The sequence below is a fragment of the Oncorhynchus tshawytscha genome, linkage group LG03 (genome assembly GCF_018296145.1).
Source record: "Oncorhynchus tshawytscha isolate Ot180627B linkage group LG03, Otsh_v2.0, whole genome shotgun sequence".
NCBI classification, from domain to species: Eukaryota; Metazoa; Chordata; class Actinopteri; order Salmoniformes; family Salmonidae; genus Oncorhynchus; species Oncorhynchus tshawytscha.
The window spans coordinates 25,425,053-25,448,423 of record NC_056431.1 but is presented as its reverse complement, the minus strand read 5'-3'; the positions used below and the strand labels follow the sequence as shown (position 1 = coordinate 25,448,423).

General features: G+C 42.0%; 1 long non-coding RNA gene across 1 annotated transcript; it reads right to left on the bottom strand.

Annotated features, from left to right (window-relative positions):
- Positions 1-721: 721 nt before the first annotated feature.
- LOC112246582 lies at positions 722-8,113 on the bottom strand. The gene is made up of 3 exons (XR_002952942.2): positions 8,041-8,113; positions 7,431-7,491; positions 722-762 (listed from the first exon to the last, which is right to left on the bottom strand). It is a non-coding gene; the product is annotated as an uncharacterized LOC112246582 (long non-coding RNA).
- Positions 8,114-23,371: the final 15,258 nt, after the last annotated feature.

The following is a 23,371-nucleotide window of genomic DNA, read 5'->3' as shown; positions in this document are numbered from 1 at the left end:
CCAAAGTAGAATATGATTTAAACAAATATGTCACATTGGTGGTTATAATAGAATCAAACTACAGTGGGTTTTCTACTTTCTCTGGTAAATGTAAAGTTCAGCTCAAGGCTCAAATGTTTGAAAATGGAACAGCACAGTCCTAATTACTAATGACCACACATATACACATTTGTTGATGACTTTTACTGATACATATTAGCAGTAGCAGGGACAGTATGTGATGATCATATATACACACATTGGGATGATTCATTTCACACTGTGTGCTACTAGCATGGTCAATGGATTAGTGGTCCTGGGGAGGGCTGTATCTGACACAGTCCTGGTCTGATCAAATCAAATCAAATTTATTTATATAGCCCTTCGTACATCAACTGATATCTCAAAGTGCTGTACAGAAACCCAGCCTAAAACCTCAAACAGCAAGCAATGCAGGTGTAGAAGCACGGTGGCTAGGAAAAACTCCCTAGAAAGGCCAAAACCTAGGAAGAAACCTAGAGAGGAACCAGGCTATGTGGGGTGGCCAGTCCTCTTCTGGCTGTGCCGGGTGGAGATATATATAACAGAACATGGCCAAGATGTTCAAATGTTCATAAATGACCAGCATGGTCGAATAATAATAAGGCAGAACAGTTGAAACTGGAGCAGCAGCACAGTCAGGTGGAAGTTGAAACTAGAGCAGCAGCATGGCCAGGTGGACTGGGGACAGCAAGGAGTCATCATGTCAGGTAGTCCTGGAGCTCAGGTCCTAGGGCTCAGGTCCTCCGAGAGAGAGAAAGAAAGAGAGAAGGAGAGAATTAGAGAACGCACACTTAGATTCACACAGAACACCGAATAGGACAGGAGAAGTACTCCAGATATAACAAACTGACCCCAGCCCCCCGACACATAAACTACTGCAGCATAAATACCGGAGGCTGAGACAGGAGGGGTCAGGAGACACTGTGGCCCCATCCGAGGGGGGGAGTGGTCTGAGTGAACATCTGGACGCATGCAGACACACTCACACAGCCAGGTTCTCTCTGGTTCTGCTTTATGACGTACCCAAACACTGATGCATCTAGGCAGCGGCTCTTTTTCATCCTCCAATCAGAGCAGAGTGTCCAGACTAAGGTCTAATCAAACGGCCATAAAATGGTGAATTTACAGCGGTTGCTATTACCAACAACAACAAAAACATGTTTAAATGCTCTGCTCAGATTTTTGGTTTAGCAGGAGTTAAAGTATAAAGAAATGATGAAGATGTACATTAAAATTGCACATTTTAGTTGAACCTTCATCAGATGAAAGACATGCAGGCCACACATTATAGTTCAAATGAGTGTAGTGTTTTCTAAGCCATTGCTTCAAACGTTTGAGCATAACCCTTTCATCTTCTGCTTAGGAGTTTACAAATGAACGTATTTGAATGGCCTTCTTTGCAGATGCTACGAACTGACCGCACACACACACACACACACACACACACACACACACACACACACACACACACACACACACACACACACACACACACACACACACACACACACACACACACACACACACACACACACACACACACACACACACCTCTCCTGGTTAGCCAGAGTAGCTAGAACCCATAGAAAATGTGATTAATTAGCCAATGCTGCAACACACTATCAAATCATGCCAATAAATCACTGATCATTTTCCCTGAGAGGCTATACTGAGAGGTGGTTTATCACATCTCATCACTTACTGGAATAGTTAAAAAAAAATGTTGCTTTGGTTGCCAGATCTGTTTCTACTTTAGTCAAATCCTCAGTCATAGGAACAAACAGCCCAGGTGGGTTTGGCCAGATGTGGATTCGGTCATGACTTCTCCCTTTTAGGGGGATAGCTTGTGTTCCCAGATCTGTTTCTACTGAAATCAACTACTCTGTTGTTGTCATACATTCACGCAATGTTTCCCAATATCGGTCCTGGCTCCAAAGGTGTGCCCATTTTCCTTTTTGCCCGAAACACACCTGATTCAACTAAAGGCTTGCACCCCTTTGGACCTGGAGACCAATTTTGGGAAACATTGTTGTGACGGATATTCTCCTTTGTATCGGTAAGAAGTACAGTGGGAGACCCTGTGACTAAACAGCTCAAGCAGAATCTGAATGACTGGCCCTCAGGCTCGGGTGGATGTTGGTGAATCCAAGATTTTACCATATTTGATCAATTCCTAGAATGAACATTTTTCTGACCAATATGGCAGATTTTTTTTTTTAGGATGCCAAATCCACTCTCGTGAATTATTAGGTTTCTATGGTGGGTCCCACACATTTTTCTTTATATACTCTACTTCCTATTGAATGGTGAAGCACTTAGACCTTGTCACCCCAGGCTTGGTTTTGGAAACTTCAGTCCTGGGTTTATTGTTTGATTCAGTGATCCATTGAAATACCCTTCAGTGTATTTAAATACAGGCCGGGACATTTAAAGGTAATTTCAAATTGAGCCTACATCTGCAGCGTTTACCTTGAATTCTATCTCTGCGAACTTGGTAACATTGCCTTTAAAAAGCTGCATTGAGGACTAACGTGCTCAGATGGAATCCCTGCCTAGACTTCTGTACAATAATAACATCATCACCATTTGACAAAGAAAACCACATGTCATTACCTGCCTGCCCTCCCCATCATCATGGCTGACTGGTATTAATAACACATGAGATATATGAATAGAATAGAGCTCTGTTCAATGAGGAATGGTAACTAAGACCATGAACATGAACATTTGACAAATAAACCCACATCTCTCTCTGTCCCTGTCATAATCTCCGATAGGTGTTCCTACCCGTTGCTAGTCCTACCCGTTGCTCAGCCAACGTAAGCTCTTGTGTAAGATCCATCACCCTTTATCCCCCTCTATAACCATACTGCAGTAGGAGGAAAGATGTCTGACCAGACAGAACATTCTTTACCTGCCTAACAAGGTGATGAACAGAACATTGTCACCGTGTCCACTCTCTGCATCTGCAGTGCAGTCCTCAGCTTGGGATTGGAAAAGAGAATGGATTCGGCACATTTTGATTGGTGGAGAGCGGGGACTTGGCAAGACATGATTGGAGGGTGAGACCCTGCATGTTGCTGGGCTGTTAGTGTAGAAAATCACAAATATTGTTTCTTGACACCCAAAACATGGCGGAAGGTGGAGAGAGGAAATTGGAAAAGAGAGAAGGAAGGGAAGGACAAGGAATTGATGAGACCTGAGAGAACTCAGGGTAGAGGAATATGAAAAAAAGGCAAGGCACAGTAAACGTGAGAATCAGGAGGGAAGTGACAGAAAATGCACTATGTAGCTCTAGGTGTGCTGAGGAATACGTCTAATTATGTGTGTCCTTGTTCGATTCAAACTGCCTGAGATGCAATTTCAATCAGTGGAGTTTTCCTTATTCAATCTTGTTCAGATGGCAGCTCTGCCTTAATGGCAGAACCAATGTTCCCTCCGGGGATGACAAACTACGTAAGCAGCGAAGGCAGAGTTTGCCGATAGTAATCAAGTAGAGGCGACGAATGTCGTCCCTAACTAAAATACTACAGACAAATCTGAGAATGAAGAATAGTGACACTCCCATTTGTTTCTGATGTGAATGGCTGCTGTAATGCCTGTTCATCAAATAAGTTTACCCTTTGCGATTTGTTTTCTACCGTTTCGCTGTTGTTCTGTTTTTGGCGTTTTACCGCCAGGCCACTAAATTGGAAATCGAGTGCTAACTACGCCTACACAGACAAGAAATGTAGATGAGTAGATGAGGGGTGTTACACGTGGGTTGCCATAGACATGTTTACTGTACTGGTTCGATTTTCTGCTGTAATTCTGCAGTGATTGGTCAAATTTGCAGTCCCCTGCATTTTTTATTATGTGTTTAATTTGGTCACATAGTCACAAATTCCCTGAGGGACTAAGTGAGTGAATGTCAGCTGTAGGTACAGTAACCAGATCCCCTATCATCATTAAATATTAACGATAATTCTTAAAGCAGCTGGCATCTCCACAACCCAGGGGAAGCTTTAAAATGTCACACAAGATCCTGTCCTCACTCAGTTACTCAGTTACAATCACACTCTGGCTAGAAGTTGTTCACAGATCTAGGATCAGCTTACTCGACCTTTCTGTTACTAGCGGTTAGAGTGTTGGGTCCGTAACCGAAAGGTTGCCGGTTCGAATATCCGAGCCGACAAGGTGAAAAATCTATCGATTTGCCCTTGAGCAAGGCACTTAACCCAAATTTACTCCAGGTGCACTGTACCACTATGACTGACCCTGTAAAACAACACATTTCACTGCACCTATCTGGTGTATGTGACAATAAAAAAATATTGTTTTAAATAATATTAACCTCAACCGTCAGGGTGAAAATGAAGAACTTAGATTAGTGCTAGATCAGGTGGGGCGGTTTCATCATATTACTATTTCTACAACTGGTAGCCCAGCTCTGTTCCATGTGGAATTGTACACATTGAACCACTATAGACACCAATCAATGAATTAGTCAGTTTAGTCCATCTGATGGTATGGGAATGTCTGTCCTGTCTGCTCTATATTTTGGTGTAGGTTTCTCGGTAAAGTGACGACTTCATGAAAGAGAAGAGTCTCCAATATGTTCCCTTATTAAATGAGGATTTCCTCCATTTTAACAAGTTGACCATTTTACACATTTATCCAGATTGTTTTTGATGCACCAGTTTTCTCAGTCAATGTTGTGCATATTCAGATACTTTATATAACCGTAGAAATGACAACAAACGTTCCAACGTCTTCCTCACAGAAGAGGTATTTTTACCTCTGCATTGGTGCATTGCATTCCAGCTATGAGCTGCATTCTGTGAGATGTTTGAATGTCAAGTGACCACTTCAAGATACTGGCGACACTCAGCCAGGCCACACTGTGAGTCAGAGATTCCACCATGCACTCAAGTCAGTGGAGGCTGCTGAGGGGAGGACGGCTCATAATAACGGCTGGAAAGGAGTGAGTGGAATGGCATCAACGACATGGAAACCACATATTTAACATGTTTGATGCCGTTCCACTCACTCCATTCCAGCCGTTATTATGATCCGTCCTCCCATCAGCAGCCTCCATTGACGTAGATATGTATGGCTCAGACATTCAGGAAATTCAAATACTGTATTTAATATGAATAAATACATGGATTTCAGAATATTGAATAACATCTTATGTGTGTATTTTGAAACTATTCAGACCCCTTAACCTTTTCCACATTTTGTCATGTTACAACCTTATTCCAAAATGGATTAAATAAGACATTTTCCTCATCAATCGACACACAATACCCCAAAATGACAAAGCGAAAACATGTGTTTAGAAATGTTTGCAAATGTATTCAAAATAAACAGAAATAGCTTGTTTACATAAGTATTCAGACCCCTTTGCTATGAGACTCGAAATTGAGGCCAGACGCATCCTGTTTCCATTGATCATCCTTGAGATGTTTCTACAACTTCATTGGAGTTCCACCTGTGGTAAATCCAATTGATTGGACATGTTTTGGAAAGGCACACACACCTGTCTATAGAAGGTCACACAGTTGACAGCGCATGTCAGAGCAAAAACAAAGCCATGAGGTCGAAGGAACCGCTGTAGAGCTCCGAGACTGGATTGTGTCGAGTCACAGATCTGGGGAAGGGTAGCCAAACATTTCTGCAGCATTGAAAGGTCTCCAAGAACACAGTGGCCTACATGAAGTTTAGAACCACCACGACTCTTCCTGGAGCTGGCCGCCCGTCCAAACTGAGCAAGAGTAGAATGGCCAGACAGAAGCCACTCCTCAGTAAAAGGCACATGACAGCCCACTTGGAGTTTGACAAAAGCCCCCTAAAGACTCTCAGACCATGAGAAACAAGATTCCCAAGATTGAACTCTTTGGCCTGAATGCCAATCATCATGTCTGGAGGAAACCTGGCACCATCCCAACGGTAAAGCATGGGGGTGGCAGCATCATGTTGGGTGGATGTTTTTCAGTGGAAAGGACTGGGAGACTACTCTGCATCGGGGAAAGATGAACGGAGCAATGTACGGAGAGCTCCTTGATGAAAACCTATTCCAGAGTGCTCAGGACCTAAGGCTGGGGCGAAGGTTCACATTCCAACAGGACAATGACCCTAAGCACACAGCCAAGACAACGCTGGTGTTGCTTCGGGATAACACGTCTCTGAATGTCCTTGAGTGGCCCAGCCAGAGCCCGGACTTGAACCCAATCAAACATCTCTGGAGAGCTGAAAATAAATGTACAGTGACGCTCCCCATCTAACCTGACAGAGCTTGAGAGAATCTGCAGAGAAGAATGGGAGAGACTACCCAAATACTGTACAGGTGTGCCAAGCTTGTAGCATCATACCCAAGAAGACTCGAAGCTGCAATCACTGACAAAGGTGCTTCAACAAAGTACTGAGGAAAGGGTCTGAATACTTATGTAAATGTGATATTTCAGTTGTTTTTTTTTCTAAATAAATTTGCAAACATTTATAAAAACCTGTTTTTGCCTTTTCATTATGGGGTATTATGTGTAGATTGATGAGGGGAAAAAACTATTTCATACATTTTAGAATAAGGCTGTAATGTAACAAAATGTGAAAAAAGCCAAGGGGTCTGAAAACTTTCTGAATGCACTGTATATAAGGACTACATGGCACCTGACATAAACCTGAAAATATATAGAGCTGATAACTTCAATGGAGGATTTCAAGACATTTGAATCATATCTAGTTCAGTGGCAATATGGCTAGAGTCTGGTGGAGGCTGTACTGTAGTCTTCCCTGGATCCATCTATATGTTTTGTTGTGTTGTCTCTCTTGTTGTGATGTGTGTTTTGTCCTATATTCATATTGGATTTAAGGCAGGAGGCAGGAGGCATTTTGCCTTTTGTAGGCTGTCATTGTAAATAAGAATTTGTTCTTAACTGACTTGCCTAGTTAAATAATGGTTAAATAAAAAATATGTTAAAAAAACAGCATCATGACACTGATGAAGTCTGCTCTGATAGAAATCTAAACATGGAATAACTGTATTTTTTTGAAAATGTCAATTTATATTAAAAAAAAGCCCTCCCTTGCTTCATTATTGACACATTTTGGGTCAATGCATCACATGCAAACTCAAGACTGGACCCCCCCACTCTCCATACTGACTGACTGACTCAGCTCAGCGCGTTAACTAATCGATCAGTGCCAAACTACAGCTACATTTCACTTCAGCTGTCAGTCGCCTTCGTTTCACCCACAACTCCAATCCCAGCTTAATCCACAGAGCCAATTTCTTTCTCTCCATCTCCCTCTGCCCACTCCCTTATCCATCCCTCTCTGCCAACAGCCTGTTCCCTTACCCCCCTCTTTCTCTCTCCTTCTATTCCTGTGACCATCTTATCACGAGTGTGTCTGGCCTGTGTGCAGCTCACCATGCTGCGTGTCCCTCCTTCATCTTCCTCTTGTCCTCTCCAACAGCATGTCTTTCTGGCCCTGGGGGTCAAAGAGTGCAAGGCCCGAAAAAAGAGGAGGATGGATACAGAGAGAAAGAGAGCGAGGGTTCAGAGTACGTGAGGCCTCTAACAGTGTTGCCAGGCTTGTGTCGAGACTGGCCACTATAGTAGAACCATTATAATCGCTTTAAACCATTTACCTTATCTCAAACTGTTTTTCATTATCGCCCCAGAGACACACCCGCACACAATAGCCACAGTGTGTCCCGTCATGTGGTCTTATAGACGGGATGGTTGTGGTGACCGTAGAACTTGTTTGTAAGTCCACTGTAAGGTAGCTCTTTATAAATGATACAAATGATGCACTCACGTATCTGTTCTAATGAGTGATAACTGAAACGTGCTCTCTCTTGTTCACGCTGTTCTCTCTGAATGACTTAGTTAACGTGTTTCTATTTTCATTTTTTTCTTCTAAGAATCTATCTGTTGTCAACAACAACAAAAATGACGGAAACTCGGGGTCTGAAATGTCCCGAGGTCTGGAATATCGTGGTGTCTCCCTGCGAAATGACAACGTGTGCGTACTCACCATACACGTCAGCACCATGCAGCCAAACACGCTCACCATAGTCAGACACACGATGACGGAGGGTGGCAACGTGTGTCCAGCTGCAAGTGGCTTGAAGAGCCACTTCGAGACGGGACCGTGTTGTGTGTGTTTCTAAAAATGCACCTTCTCGTGATTGGCAGTCAAGGCTGCCTAGCAGAGACAACAACCAATCCCCATTCACATCCTTACCTGGCAGTCAGTTTCACCATCCCCGCCCTCTGTCCACCCGTCCTCGACCAACCTCACAATCCCCCGTCTCCAGCCCTTTCTTCTCCTCTATTTCTAGACAGCTTAGCTCCAGTGAAAGACTTCTCATTCTTCACCAATTTTCTTTGGTTACCTGGCTATTCATGGCACAACAAGGTTCTCTCGGGAACAATGGGGTTATTCTATTCCATTTAAATGAGGAGGATCAAACAAAAAAGCTTTGTCTAACCTTACAATCAGACATATTTCTAGTTATTAGATACAGGTTCCCAAAAGTATTCCATTTATCAAATGTAAGATGCCTATTTAACATCTTCTTTCTTTAATAGCCTTATTGGTTCAGCATATTAAGGACACTTGTTTGGCTATTCATCGATGCTTTATCACACTCCCACTAGTTCCCTAAGGACAGTCAGTGCATTGATGCCATTGTAAACACGTCTCCAATCAATACAATCAGAGGCATAATGGGGTTTATAGGCAGAAAAGCAGCCGGAGATGCCATGTGCTCAGTTTCAATGTTCTTCACCCCTTGTTTTGTGACTGAGCTCATTCCGTTTCGTGTTAATTCTTCCCCCAATAACGGACTATGACATGTTGGGCCATCTTATTAGGATGTATCCTATAACTTCGCTACTATTGGCCTATTTATTTCCTTACCTCCTTACTCCATTTGCACACACTCTATATAGATTTTTCTATTGTGTTGTTGACTGTACTTTTCTTTATCCTATGTTAAAATCCGTGTTGTTGTTTATTGTCGCACTGCTTTGCTTTATCTTGGCCAGGTCACAGTTGTAAATGTAAACCGGTTCTCAACTGACCTACCTGGTTAAATAAAGGTGAAATAAAACATTTACATTTGAAAAAGAAGCAAAAACACACCGTATTATTTGCTGGTATGACATTATACAGTAAAGTGGATATACTGTTTGAACATTTATTGTTACAGCTGTGAACGACACTACATTTCTAATCTCGGATAAAAGCAAGCGGTGTGCGGACAACACAACCTCCCACATCCCTCCATTTGACTGGAATTCTGTTCGGAACACACGCAGCAAGGGTGTTTATTCCATTACAGAATGTCTCTCAGACGCTGACTTCAGGACATGGACACTGATGTGAACAGAAGTGAAATAAAGTGCATCTGTTTTAGCTTGCCCAGGGCACCGGATGGGTGGAATTTGTACATTTTAGACACAGACTCAGATTTTGAGCAGATGAGTCATTGGCTATGTTTATACAGCAGGACTATGAACTCAATTTTATGATTGTTTATTTTTGTCTGACTATTTACCCTCGGTGTTATATGACCCGTATCAGATAGGCTTTTGTACATTTAGATGAACTGTTATCTTGGTTATCGCAAATCATGGGGAAATGCAACGGCGGGCGATATTAGATTGAGAGAGGAAAAAACAAGGCAGCAAAAGAACAGTTTTAAAATGGAAGTATGACTACAACACCGTGACTATGCATAATACAATGGAAGCCTGCCGCCAGCTGATGGACATTTCCATAGGAAACTCAAAGCTGGCCCCGCTCCTGAATACGAGATAAACAGAACCAATTACCTTGCTGCTGCTTCAGAACAGAACTGGATACGTATGCATTTGAATTTGAATTACCTCAACTGTAAATATCAGTTACATATGGAGTACCATACTTGTTTTATACACTCTTTCCTTAGCCTCTACAAACCTACAGGCAGACTTCTTCTTGTCAATAATGACTCTATTGCAGCTACCCTGCCCAATTGTGTTGATAACTTCAACGGGACATGTGTTCTAACGTTCCCTGCATTTGTTAAAGTTTTCAGAGATGTGATCGTTAAAACTCCATGATAATATCCTCGTTTCTACTTTTGATCTATAGTCTCTATATTACTACTAACGTTACAAAGGGCGAGACCACTTGGATATTATCTAAAAGAACATAGTGAAGGAACACCTCCACCTAGTGAATATATTTGTGAACTGCACTCCAGCGGTTAGTCGTTCTACATTCGATCAATTTTTCGTTATTTATTTTGGCAAGTCTTTTCTTTATGTGATTTCTATATGGAATAAAACATAATTCCTTATAGATTGGGCTTCTTTGTCGTTGCTCCACATAAAAAAAAATAACTGTAAAAAAAAATATATATATACAGTATATGTGGTTTTTGATTAGATTAGTTTAACACGTTTATTTTCTGAAAATATGTGTTTACATCTGTTATTTCTAATCTAGAAAGTTCTTGCTACTTCTTTATAATCATGTAAGAAGTTTTTTTTTAATAGCCTACTCTCCCTGGAGGGCATAGTCCTACCTAACGATGAGTTGGGTCTGGGGGCATTGAAACTGAATCTCAAATCAAATAAAATAAAATTTTATTTGTCACATACACATGGTTAGCAGATGTTAATGCGAGTGTAGCGAAATGCTTGTGCTTCTAGTTCCGACAATGCAGTAATAACCAACAAGTAATCTAACTAACAATTCCAAAACTACTGTCTTATACACATAAGTGTAAGGGGATAAAGAATATGTACATAAAGATATATGAATGAGTGATGGTACAGAGCGGCATAGGCAAGATACAGTAGATGGTATCGAGTACAGTATATACATATGAGATGAGTTTGTAAACAAAGTGGCATAGTTAAAGTGGCTAGTGATACATGTATTACATAAAGATGCAGTAGATGATATAGAGTACAGTATATACGTATACATATGAGATGAATAATGTAGGGTATGTAAACATTATATTAGGTAGCATTGTTTAAAGTGGCTAGTGATATATTTTACATCATTTCCCATCAATTCCCATTATTAAAGTGGCTGGAGTTGAGTCAGTGTGTTGGCAGCAGCCACTCAATATTAGTGGTGGCTGTTTAACAGTCTGATGGCCTTGAGATAGAAGCTGTTTTTCAGTCTCTCTGTCCCAGCTTTGATGCACCTGTACTGACCTCGCCTTCTGGATGATAGCGGGGTGAACAGGCAGTGGCTCGGGTGGTTGTTGTCCTTGATGATATTTATGGCCTTCCTGTAACATCGGGTGGTGTAGGTGTCCTGGAGGGCAGGTAGTTTGCCCCCGGTGATGCGTTGTGCAGACCTCACTACCCTCTGGAGAGCCTTACGGTTGTGGGCGGAGCAGTTGCCGTACCAGGCGGTGATACAGCCCGACAGGATGCTCTCGATTGTGCATCTGTAGAAGTTTGTGAGTGCTTTTGGTGACAAGCCGAATTTCTTCAGCCTCCTGAGGTTGAAGAGGCGCTGCTGCGTCTTCTTCACGATGCTGTCTGTGTGGGTGGACCAATTCAGTTTGTCTGTGATGCGTATGCCGAGGAACTTAAAACTTGCCCTCTCCACTACTGTTCCATCGATGTGGATAGGGTGGTGTTCCCTCTGCTGTTTCCTGAAGTCCACAATCATCTCCTTAGTTTTGTTGACGTTGAGTGTGAGGGCCCTCACCTCCTCCCTGTAGGCTGTCTCGTCGCTGTTGGTAATCAAGCCTACCACTGTTGTGTCATCCGCAAACTTGATGATTGAGTTGGAGGCGTGTGTGGCCACGTAGTCGTGGGTGAACAGGGAGTACAGGAGAGGGCTCAGAACGCACCCTTGTGGGGCCCCAGTGTTGAGGATCAGCAGGGTGGAGATGTTGTTGCCTACCCTCACCACCTGGGGGCGGCCCGTCAGGAAGTCCAGTACCCAGTTACACAGGGCGGGGTCGAGACCCAGGGTCTCGAGCTTGATGACGAGCTTGGAGGGTACTATGGTGTTAAATGCCGAGCTGTAGTCGATGAACAGCATTCTCACATAGGTATTTCTCTTGTCCAGATGGGTTAGGGCAGTGTGCAGTGTGGTTGAGATTGCATCGTCTGTGGACCTATTTGGGCGGTAAGCAAATTGGAGTGGGTCTAGGGTGTCAGGTAGGGTGGAGGTGATATGGTCCTTGACTAGTCTCTCAAAGCACTTCATGATGACGGAAGTGAGTGCTACGGGGCGGTAGTCGTTTAGTTCAGTTACCTTAGCTTTCTTGGGAACAGGAACAATGGTGGCCCTCTTGAAGCATGTGGGAACAGCAGACTGGGATAGGGATTGATTGAATATGTCCGTAAACACACCAGCCAGCTGGTCTGCGCATGCTCTGAGGACGCGGCTGGGGATGCCGTCTGGGCCTGCAGCCTTGCGAGGGTCAACACGTTTAAATGTTTTACTCACCTTGGCTGCAGTGAAGGAGAGGCCGCATGTTTTGGTTGCAGGCCGTGTCAGTGGCACTGTATTGTCCTCAAAGCGGGCAAAAAAGTTATTTAGTCTGCCTGGGAGCAAGACATCCTGGTCCGTGACGGGGCTGGTTGACTGTAGACCCTGCCACATACCTCTTGTGTCTGAGCCGTTGAATTGAGATTCTACTTTGTCTCTATACTGACGCTTAGCTTGTTTGATTGCCTTGCGGAGGGAATAGCTACACTGTTTGTATTTGGTCATGTTACCAGTCACCTTGCCCTGATTAAAAGCAGTGGTTTGCGCTTTCAGTTTCACGCGAATGCTGCCATCAATCCACGGTTTCTGGTTTGGGAATGTTTTAATCGTTGCTATGGGAACGACATCTTCAACGCACGTTCTAATGAACTCGCACACCGAATCAGCGTATTCGTCAATGTTGTTGTCTGACGCAATACGAAACATATCCCAGTCCAAGTGATGGAAGCAGTCTTGGAGTGTGGAAACAGATTGGTCGGACCAGCGTTGAACAGACCTCAGCGTGGGAGCTTCTTGTTTTAGTTTCTGTCTGTAGGCAGGGATCAACAAAATGGAGTCGTGGTCAGCTTTTCCGAAAGGGGGGCGGGGCAGGGCCTTATATGCGTCGCGGAAGTTAGAATAGCAGTGATCCAAGGTTTTGCCAGCCCTGGTTGCGCAATCGATATGCTGATACAATTTAGGGAGTCTTGTTTTCAGATTAGCCTTGTTCAAATCCCCAGCTACAATGAATGCAGCCTCAGGATGTATGGATTCCAGTTTGCAAAGAGTCAAATAAAGTTCGTTCAGAGCCATCGATGTGTCTGCTTGGGGGGGAATATATACGGCTGGGATTATAATCGAAGAGAATTCCCTTGGTAGATAATGCGGTCGACATTTGATTGTGAGGAATTCTAAATCAGATGAACAGAAGGACTTGAGTTCCTGTATGCTTTTGTGACCACACCACGTCTCGTTAGCCATAAGGCATACGCCCCCGCCCCTCTTCTTACCAGAAAGATGTTTGTTTCTGTCCACGCGATGCGTGGAGAAACCAGCTGGCTGCACCGACTCCGATAGCGTCTCTCCAGTGAGCCATGTTTCCGTGAAGCAAAGAACGTTACAGTCTCTGATGTCCCTCTGGAATGCTACCCTTGCTCGGATTTCATCAACCTTGTTGTCAAGATACTGGACATTGGCGAGAAGTATACTGGGGAGTGGTGCACGATGTGCCCGTCTCCGGAGTCTGACCAGAAGACCGCTACGTTTCCCTCTTTTACGAAGTCGTTTTTTTGGGTCGCCGGCTGGGATCCATTCCATTGTCCTGGGTGAAAGGCAGAACACAGGATCCGCTTCGCGAAAATCATATTCTTGGTCGTACTGATGGTGAGTTGACGCTGCTCTTATATTCAGTAGTTCTTCTCGACTATATGTAATGAAAGATAAGATGACCTGGGGTACTAATGTAAGAAATAACACTGCATAGTTTCCTAGGAACGCAAATCTGTTCGATATAAAAGGACAGTAGACTATTCAAATGAATTGGTTAATCACCAACAATTAACATTTGGTGAATAAATACACTTGGGAAAAAAAAAAACGCTTCCTTCAATATTCTGGATAATTGACCAGTAAAATTGGTACAAGGAAAATAAGAAAAAGTGCTGTTGCTGCTTCTGTGGATTGTGTGGCTTTAAGAAAATAATCAAGTTTGGACTCGAGGCTTACTAGGAGCGGATGTAGGCCTATGACAAATCTCTCATGCAAGGATGGCTAAGAATAAGATGTCTTATTTTCTTTATTACAATATGTATGCTGTTGATGTTTTTTATTATTAGCCTATTCAAGGAATAAACCACAGCCACCATTGCAGGGGTACAGGCTGGGTAGGCTACTACAGACCAGCGAACAAAACACACATAACAGTTCTATTATTGATATTAAAAGTTCATGTGTATTCCTAAGTGTAGCTCCTAATAAATTGGGCACGTAGGAATGATTCGATTTAGCTGCCAAATTATCATACAACATCAAAGTGGATCGGATGGTGTCCGGATGGTGCTCGAGTATAGGCCTGTGGTTAAACATTTTGTGCATGCATCTCTAGAAAAACACAGTGTGTAACTGTATCTACTGTGGTGCAAATATAAATAGTTGTAGGCTATTACAAAGGTGTGTTTTGAAATCCTGCTAAGGGGCACACACAATCTGGAGGTAGCCTACACTAAAAAGAAGATGTTCATGGAGGATCCTTTAGGGGTTCTTCAAATTGCGTCATCATAATTAACATAACTAAACAATCTCCATCAAAATCTTCTCACGAAAACCTCTGTAGTGTCCAAATGTGATATGGTAAGATGAGACTCTCACTAACACGATGTGAAGTCAGTACCTTCGATGTGCCAACGTCTGTCTGTAGTATCCAAACAATTTAGGGTACAAACTAATACCCCACTATGGAAAGAGGAGACTCTCGTGATCTCTAAGATCTCCACAAGCCCCACCAACCCCCACAGGACATGTCTGAAGGTTACCCGGTATCGGTTTAAAAAATGTATGGAAGTAGATTTGTGCCAACAAAAAAAGTGGTAAATATGCATTTAGCATTCCAAAAATATATATTTTTTTATTGAGCTTTCATCTAAATATAGGACAGACACTTCAAAACCCTATTCCATAGGATATATTTTTTGACTTCCTGTTTTGTCATTTATGAATGTGTTATTCAATGTATTTTATGGGCTATAGTAGTAAAGGCGAAATCCAATATTTGATCATATATATATATATATATATATATATATATATATAAACAGTGGGGCAAAAAAGTATTTAGTCAGCCACCAATTGTGCAAGTTCTCCCACTTAAAAAGATGAGAGAGGCCTGCAATTTTCATCATAGGTACACTTCAACTATGACAGACAAAATGAGAAAAAAAATCCAGAAAATCACATTGTAGGATTTTTTATGAATTTATTTGCAAATTATGGTGGAAAATAAGTATTTGGTCAATAACAAAAGTTTATCTCAATACTTTGTTATATACCCTTTGTTGGCAATGACAGAGGTCAAACGTTTTCTGTAAGTCTTCACAAGGTTTTCACACACTGTTGCTGGTATTTTGGCCTATTCCTCCATGCAGATCTCCTCTCGAGTAGTGATGTTTTGGGGCTGTTGCTGGGCATGTGATTGTGATGTGATTTTCTGGATTTTTTTTCTCATTTTGTCTGTCATAGTTGAAGTGTACCTATGATGAAAATTACAGGCCTCTCTCATCTTTTTAACTTGGAGAACTTGCACAATTGTTGGCTGACTAAATACTTTTTTGCCCCACTGTATAGATACAGTGACTTGCGAAAGTATTCACCCTCTTGGCATTTTTCCTATTTTGTTGCTTTACATCCTGGAATTAAAATAGATTTTTGGGGGGTTTGTATCATTTGATTTACACAACATGCCTACCACTTTGAAGATGCAAAATATTTTTTATTGTGAGACAAACAAGAAATAAGACAAAAAATGAAAACTTGAGTGTGTATAACTATTCACCCCCCTAAAGTCAATAATTTGTAGAGCCACATTTTGCAGCAATTACAGCTGCAAGTCTCTTGGGATATGTCTCTATAAGCTTGGCACATCTAACCACTGGGATTTTTGCCCATTCTTCAAGGCAAAACTGCTCCAACTCCTTCAAGTTGGATGGGTTCCTGCTGGTGTACAGCAATCTTTAAGTAATACCGCAGATTCTCAATTGGATTGAGGTCTGGGCTTTGACTAGGCCATTCCAAGACATTTAAATGTTTCCCCTTAAACCACTCAAGTGTTGCTTTAGCATTATGCTTAGGGTCATTGTTCTGCTGGAAGGTGAACCTCCGTCCCAGTCTCAAATCTCTGGAAGACTGAAACAGGTTTCCCTCAGGAATTTCCCTGTATTTAGCGCCATCCATCATTCCTTCAATTTTGACCATTTTCCCAGTCCCTGCCGATGAAAAACATCCACACAGCATGATGCTGCCACCCCCATCCTTCACCGTGGGGATGGTGTCTCGGGGTGATGAGAGGTGTTCGGTGTGTGCCAGACAGCGTTTTCCTTGATGGCAAAAAAGCTCGATTTTAGTCTCATCTGACCAGAGTACCCTTTTCTATATGTTTGGGGAGTCTCCCATATGCCTTCCCATATTTCTTTCTTTAAGCAATGTATTTTTTCTGGCCACTCTTCCGTAAAGCCCAGCTCTGTGGAGTGTATGGCTTAAAGTGGTCCTAGGGACAGATACTCCAATCTCCGCTGTGGAGCTTTGCAGCTCCTTCAGGGTTATCTTTGGTCTCTTTGTTGCCTCTCTGAATAATGCCCTCCTTTGCCTGGTCTGTGAGTTTTGGTGGGCAGCCCTCTCTTGGAAGGTTTGTTGTGATGCCACATTCTTTACATTTTTTAATAACGGATTTAATGGTGCTCCGTGGGATGTTCAAAGTTTCAAATATTTTTTTATAACCCAACCCTGATCTGTACTTCTCCACAACTGTGTCCATGACCTGTTTAGAGTGCTCCTTGGTCTTCATGGTGCCTCTTGCTCGGTGGTGCCCCTTGCTTAGTGGTGTTTCAGACTCTGGGGCCTTTCAGAACAGATGAATATATGCTGAGCTCATGTGACTGATCATGTGACACTTAGATTGCACACAGGTGGACTTTATTTAATGAATTATGGGACTTCTGAAGGTAATTGGTTGCACCAGATCTTATTTAGGGGATTCATATCAAAGGGAGTGAATACATATGCACGCAACACTTTTCTGTAAGTTATTTTTTTCATTTCACTTCACCAATTTGGACTATTTTGTGTACGTCCATTACATGAAGAAAGAAAATCAATTGAAATTACAGATTATAATGCAACAAAATAGGAAAAACGCCAAGGTGGGTGATACTTTTGCAAGGCACTGTGTATTTTTGGCTGATACCGATATCCAATATTTTCCTTGCCAAAAACCCAGATACCGATAACCAATATTTAAAATTTTAACAGCCTTTAAGAATTCTAGTACAGTTAAATAGTTAACAAACACACACACACACATGGACACAGGGGTCTAAGGCACTGCATCTCAGTGCAAGAGGCGTCACTAAAATCCCTGGTTCGAATCCAGGCTGTATCACATCCGGCCGTGAAGTCCCATAGGGCGGTACACAATTGGCCCAGCATTGTCCGGGCCATCATTGTAAATAAACATTTGTTTTTATCTGACTTATCTGACTAATTAAGTAAAGGTTACACACAGAAAAATGCACACACACACACACACACACACACACACACCACTAACCACTAACCACTGACCAAAAAGTTATTTTGTTTGCATTTACGTATGTCCCCATTACCAGTAAAACATAATCAAAACATATTTATTTCACTTACTTGCTGTGCTGTTTCATTGCTCATTTGTTCAGTCATTTCATTCTCAGCCAGGATTTTATTGAATGCCGTTTGGGTCTTTGCGTGTCAAATAACACTATTTGGCATGTCAATTAAGCTTGTTGACCAATCAGGACCTGAATGACTGCACGTCACACAATAATTGAACGTGTTCATACATTTTTTACGTAGTTATTACACATTGATTACACTATCATTCGCATTTCATACATCACGACGATTCATCAATGCGTATGCTATGATGCTGGTAAAGTTGTCTCACGCACATACAGTGCTGTTCATAAAAAAAAGCTAGCTATCTCATGGATGCAAACAATGTTCTTCCCCAAAAAGATAGCAAAACGACATAATCTGTTTCAGTAGCTATATTTAGCTAGGTGTCATCATCTAAAATAACCCTAATTTATAAGATAGTTCTTATTTGATTAATGGTGGTCGGACCCATCTATGTGAATATAGCCACAATAAGGATTAGCCACAATAGCGGACTTTGCAGAAGGCAAACCGCAATTCCACTATTGTGCCTAATCCTTATTGTGGATAGCTTCACAACACATAACCCGGTCTGGTCGGGCCTCACTAGCCAGATGAAGCTAGCTGGCTGCTTATAACGTTAGTTTTGGGCAACAGGGTTAAATAGCTGGCTAGCTATTTATTTTCATGAACTGAAATTAAATTTCAATAGGCGAACAACAAGTGGCAACCTAGCTAATACTTACTCCCAATGATTCCTAAATCATTGCTAAGAATAATGAAAATGACTGCAGTTTCTACTGGTCATAGTTTTCAGGCTGGTTGTATTGGTGCTATCTAGGTACCAAGCTAAAGCTAGCTAGCTACCCCAGAAGTTGCGGTCAAACCAATTATGTTTTATTACCAACGCGGTATTGTAAACACATCGTTCGTGGCTGGTTTTGCTTGTTTGCAGACTTTTTTGCTCAGCTTTGACAGTGCTACTGTATCTTTTTTGACATGCAAAGACCCAAACAGGGTTCCATAGTATGTATGTTGTGAAGTTAATAGCAGTGACGCTATTACTGTGTAACTCTGGTAGGGCAACAACTGAAAAATAACGCACTTGGTAGTGTGTACTGGTGCTCGACCAGTCGGCGAAAGCCAACATTACCCACGACAGAGAATGGTTGATTGTCAAGGGAATGAATTCCATTATCTTGGCTTTAATCGATTTCGCCTTTGAGTTGTCTGGCTGAAATTGTCCTACTCTTTCAAATGACCGCTCAACTTGTTGACTGCTCGATCCACACAGCAGACACAGTGGGCTAGGTGAAGAATGCTGTATTGCACGCAACATTTTACGTGATACCGATGTTGGCATTTTTAGCTAATATCGGCCAATTCCGATATGTTCACTGATATATCCTGCATCCCTAATATATACAATACCAGTCAAAGGTTTGGACACACCTACTCATTCAAGGGTTTTTCTTTATTTTTACTATTTTTGACATTGTGGAATAATAGTGAAGACATGAAAACTATGAAATAACACATGGAATCATGTAGTAAAAAAAAGGTGTTAAATCAAAATATATTTGAGATTCTTCAAAGTAGCCACCCTTTGCCTTGATGAAAGCTTTGCATACTCATGGCATTATCTCAAACAGCTGATGAGGTAGTCACCTGGAATGCATTTCAATTAACAGGTATGCCTTGTTAAAAGTTAATTTGTAGAACTTCTTTCCTTCTTAATGCGTTTGAGCCAATCAGTTGTGTTGTGACAAGGTAGGGGTGGTACGCAGAAAATAGCACTATTTGGTAAAAGACAAGGTCCATATTATGGCAAGAACAAATAAGCAAAGAGAAACGACAGTCCATCATCTCCAACATATGTGAAAATGGTGCATTTCTATGTTTTGTCGTAAAAAAGATAAAGAGAAGTGTTTCCAATGACATCATCAACCAATTAGTAGACAATTAGTAGGCAATGCCTACTCACAATTGGTCAAAATCACACGATGCACACCGATTACGTCATTGGAAACACTTTTTACTACAAAACATAAAAACGCACAATTTTCACAAATGTTGCTGTTGGGGTGGTGCTGGAGATGATGAATATGAAGTTGAACATCTGTGAAGTTTCCCTTTAAGTTTAGGCACTCATTCCAAATGATTAAGGTATGGGTTAACATTTGGAATAGGTTTAAAAAAAAAAAAAACTTATATAAATAAATAAAAATCTGCGATCACGATGCCAGCATAATATCCTGCTGCTAGGAGAACGGTGACGCTTACCTATTTGACTCTCATGCAGTTACACCACGCGTCAAAAGCCCAGCTCTGCAGGTGTCAGCTACTGCCGGTTAACGCTCGATCTGATTGAATCTAAGCCCTCATATTAACGAACTGCTATCATAACATGTTGCAGTGTGACAGTATTTTTGTGCCTGCTTGCTTTGTGAATCGTTGGTTCCTACCTGCATGTCAGCAAAGCCTGGACAGCCATTGCCGCAATTACATAAATATCCAGCTGGCTACAGTATTAGCTTGTGAGGGATGCTTAATTCTCAATTATACTTTCCCCTAGAAATATTAATGATACGTGTAATAAGAGAGTGTTAAAGACGTGAGATAGTAGCCACTTGGTGATTCCATGCCAATAACTTCACAGTAGCAACGGATTTAGAGCAAAACTCAGCAATTCAAATGTTTTTTAAAGGGGCAATCTGCGGTTCAAACAACAACAAGGTGGGTACCCCACCACTGTTTTTGATGGATGGCACTGAAGTAATGTAACCACGCTCAAATTGAAAGACTACGCCATGGTTGCAAGGACTGACCATCCATGATATCAACATTATAGTTTTAACCATGTTTTGAGGCTATACAGTGTTTGTTTACAATTACATTGTTTACAAACAACGGAATAAAACCGTTGTGTGTTCTGATGGGCTAAGCTCATGAGGCATTTGAAGTTATATTCTTCAAGATTCAATGACTATATATGATTAATTTAAAAGTATAATAACGGATGTACCAACCCCGGTTTGATCCTTTATTGGTCACCTGGCAGTGCTACTAATGCACATAATTTCAGCCTACGCTGGGGCACTCCTTACTGAGGCACCCCCTGCACTCCAGGCAATTATGACTCACATGGCGAGAAGGGTTAATTGCCTTCACCCACTCGCCTGATTGGAGCTGCTTCACGCTTGTCGGGCCACAATAGCATCAAAGAGCTCCAATCCAGAGGGAGTTAGTCCTCACAGACTGGTACCCCCCCCCACCCACACACACACACACACCAGATAATTGCTCAATCAGGTCCCAGATGAGAGACTGCATGTTTTTGTTAAATGGCAGGCAAATATAAAAGGTTGATATTTCACAAGTGACAATTGTCAAATCCAATCCAATCCAATATTATTTGTCACATGCTACGTTAACAATAGGTGTAGACTAACATTGAAATGTTTACATGTGGGCCCTTCCCAACAGAGAGAACCATTTAGAAATAATAGAAAAATAATAACTAGATGAATAAATACACAATGAGTAACGATAACTTGGCTATATACAGTGAGTGGACAAAACATTTTGAACACTGCCCCTTCCATGACACAGACTGGCCAGGTGAAAGCTATGATCCCTTATTGATGTCACCTGTTAAATCCACTTCAATCAGTGTAGATGATGGAGAGCAAACAGGTCAAATAAGGATTTTTAAGCCTTGAGACAATAGAGTACACCATTATGAGTCATAATACCCATAAAACCTAGAGGTCAAACAGGGAAATGGTTCCAATCATTTTTCCACCATTCATTTTACCCATAAGGTAATTTGGAAACACTTAAAATAAGTGCTGTGTTTTGTGTAGGCTTACCCTGGCAGGACATTTTAATAACCGTGTAAATCTCTCTTGGACAAGGTGACTTTTATAAATGTTTTTGCCTGTATTTACACCCCCAAAATAAAATGTTAATTAGCTGCTAGCTGCTAAAGAACTACAAATATCATGATGATCTGGATAAGACTGCAGAATCCAGGCAAAGGTCTAATATCTAATGTTAACTAAGTGTAGTAATGAATAAATAGGCTACATTTCTTTAAATGTACAATTCTGTGAACTGTCTTGCGCAAGTTTTAAATAGACACAATACCTGTTCGCAAAAAGTATCAGCTAGAGATGACTTGCAGGGATTTGTAGTTATGCATGATGTCTATGTAACAGTATAAACTTTACCTCCGTCCCCTCGCCCCGACCTGGGCGCGAACCAGGGACGCTCTGCGCACGTCAACAGTCACCCTCGAAGCATCGTCACCCATCGCTCCACAAAAGCCACAGCCCTTGCAAGGAGAACCACTACTTCAAGGTCTCAGAGCAAGTGACGTCACCGATTGAAACGCCACTAGCGAGCACCAACACTAACTAGCTAGCCATTTCACATCGGCTACACTCACCCCCCTTTTGACCTCCTCCTCTTTCAGCAGCAACCAGTGATCCGGGTCAACAGCATCAATGTAACAGTATAGACTTTACAGTATATAGTCCGTCCCCTCGTCCCGACCTGGGCGCGAACCAGGAACGCTCTGCATACGTCCTCGAAGCATCTTTAGCGCGCACCATCGCTGACTAGCTAGCCATTTCACATGGGCTACATCTACTTTAATGCTAATTCGTTTTTCTAATCTGAGACTAAGTAGAGACAAATATATTGACAAAAGTCATCATGTCCGAGAGAGATTTACATGATTATCAAAATGTCACCTCAAGGTAAGCCTACACGAAACACAGCCCCCTTATGTTAAGTGTTTCTAAAATCCCCTATGAGAAAAAAAATGAATGGTAGAAAAATGATTTGGCCCATTTCTCTGTTTGACCGCTAGGTTTTATGGGTATTATGAGATCTCCACTGTGGGGCTCTATGGAGACATGGATTGTGTATGTGTGCCATTCAGAGGGCGAATGGGCAAGACAAAAGATTTAAGTGCCTTTGAACAGGTTATGCTAGTAGGTGTCAGGCGCACCGGTTTGTGTTAAGAACTGCAACGCAGCTGGGGTTTTCTACGCTCCACAGTTTTTCATGTGTATCAAGTATGGTCCACCACCCAAAGGACATCCAGCCGACATGACACAACTGTGGGAAGCATTGGAGTCAACTCTTCTACACCTTGTAGACTCCATGCCCCGACCAATTGAGGCTGTTCTGAGGGCAAAAGGGGCAATGCAACTCAATATCAGGAAGGTGTGCTTAATGTTTTGTACACTCAGTGTATATACACGGGGTAAGTACCCAGTCAATGTACAAGGTAATTGAGGTAGACACGCACATGTAGGTAGGGATAAAGTGACTAGGCAAGAGGATAGATTAATTAAACAGTAAAAGGATCCAGATAGGAGGCCGTAGCAGGTTTGATTGCGCAGAAATGTTGTAGTTGATTTACAATACAATATATGTCATTATAAGACCAGAACACTAG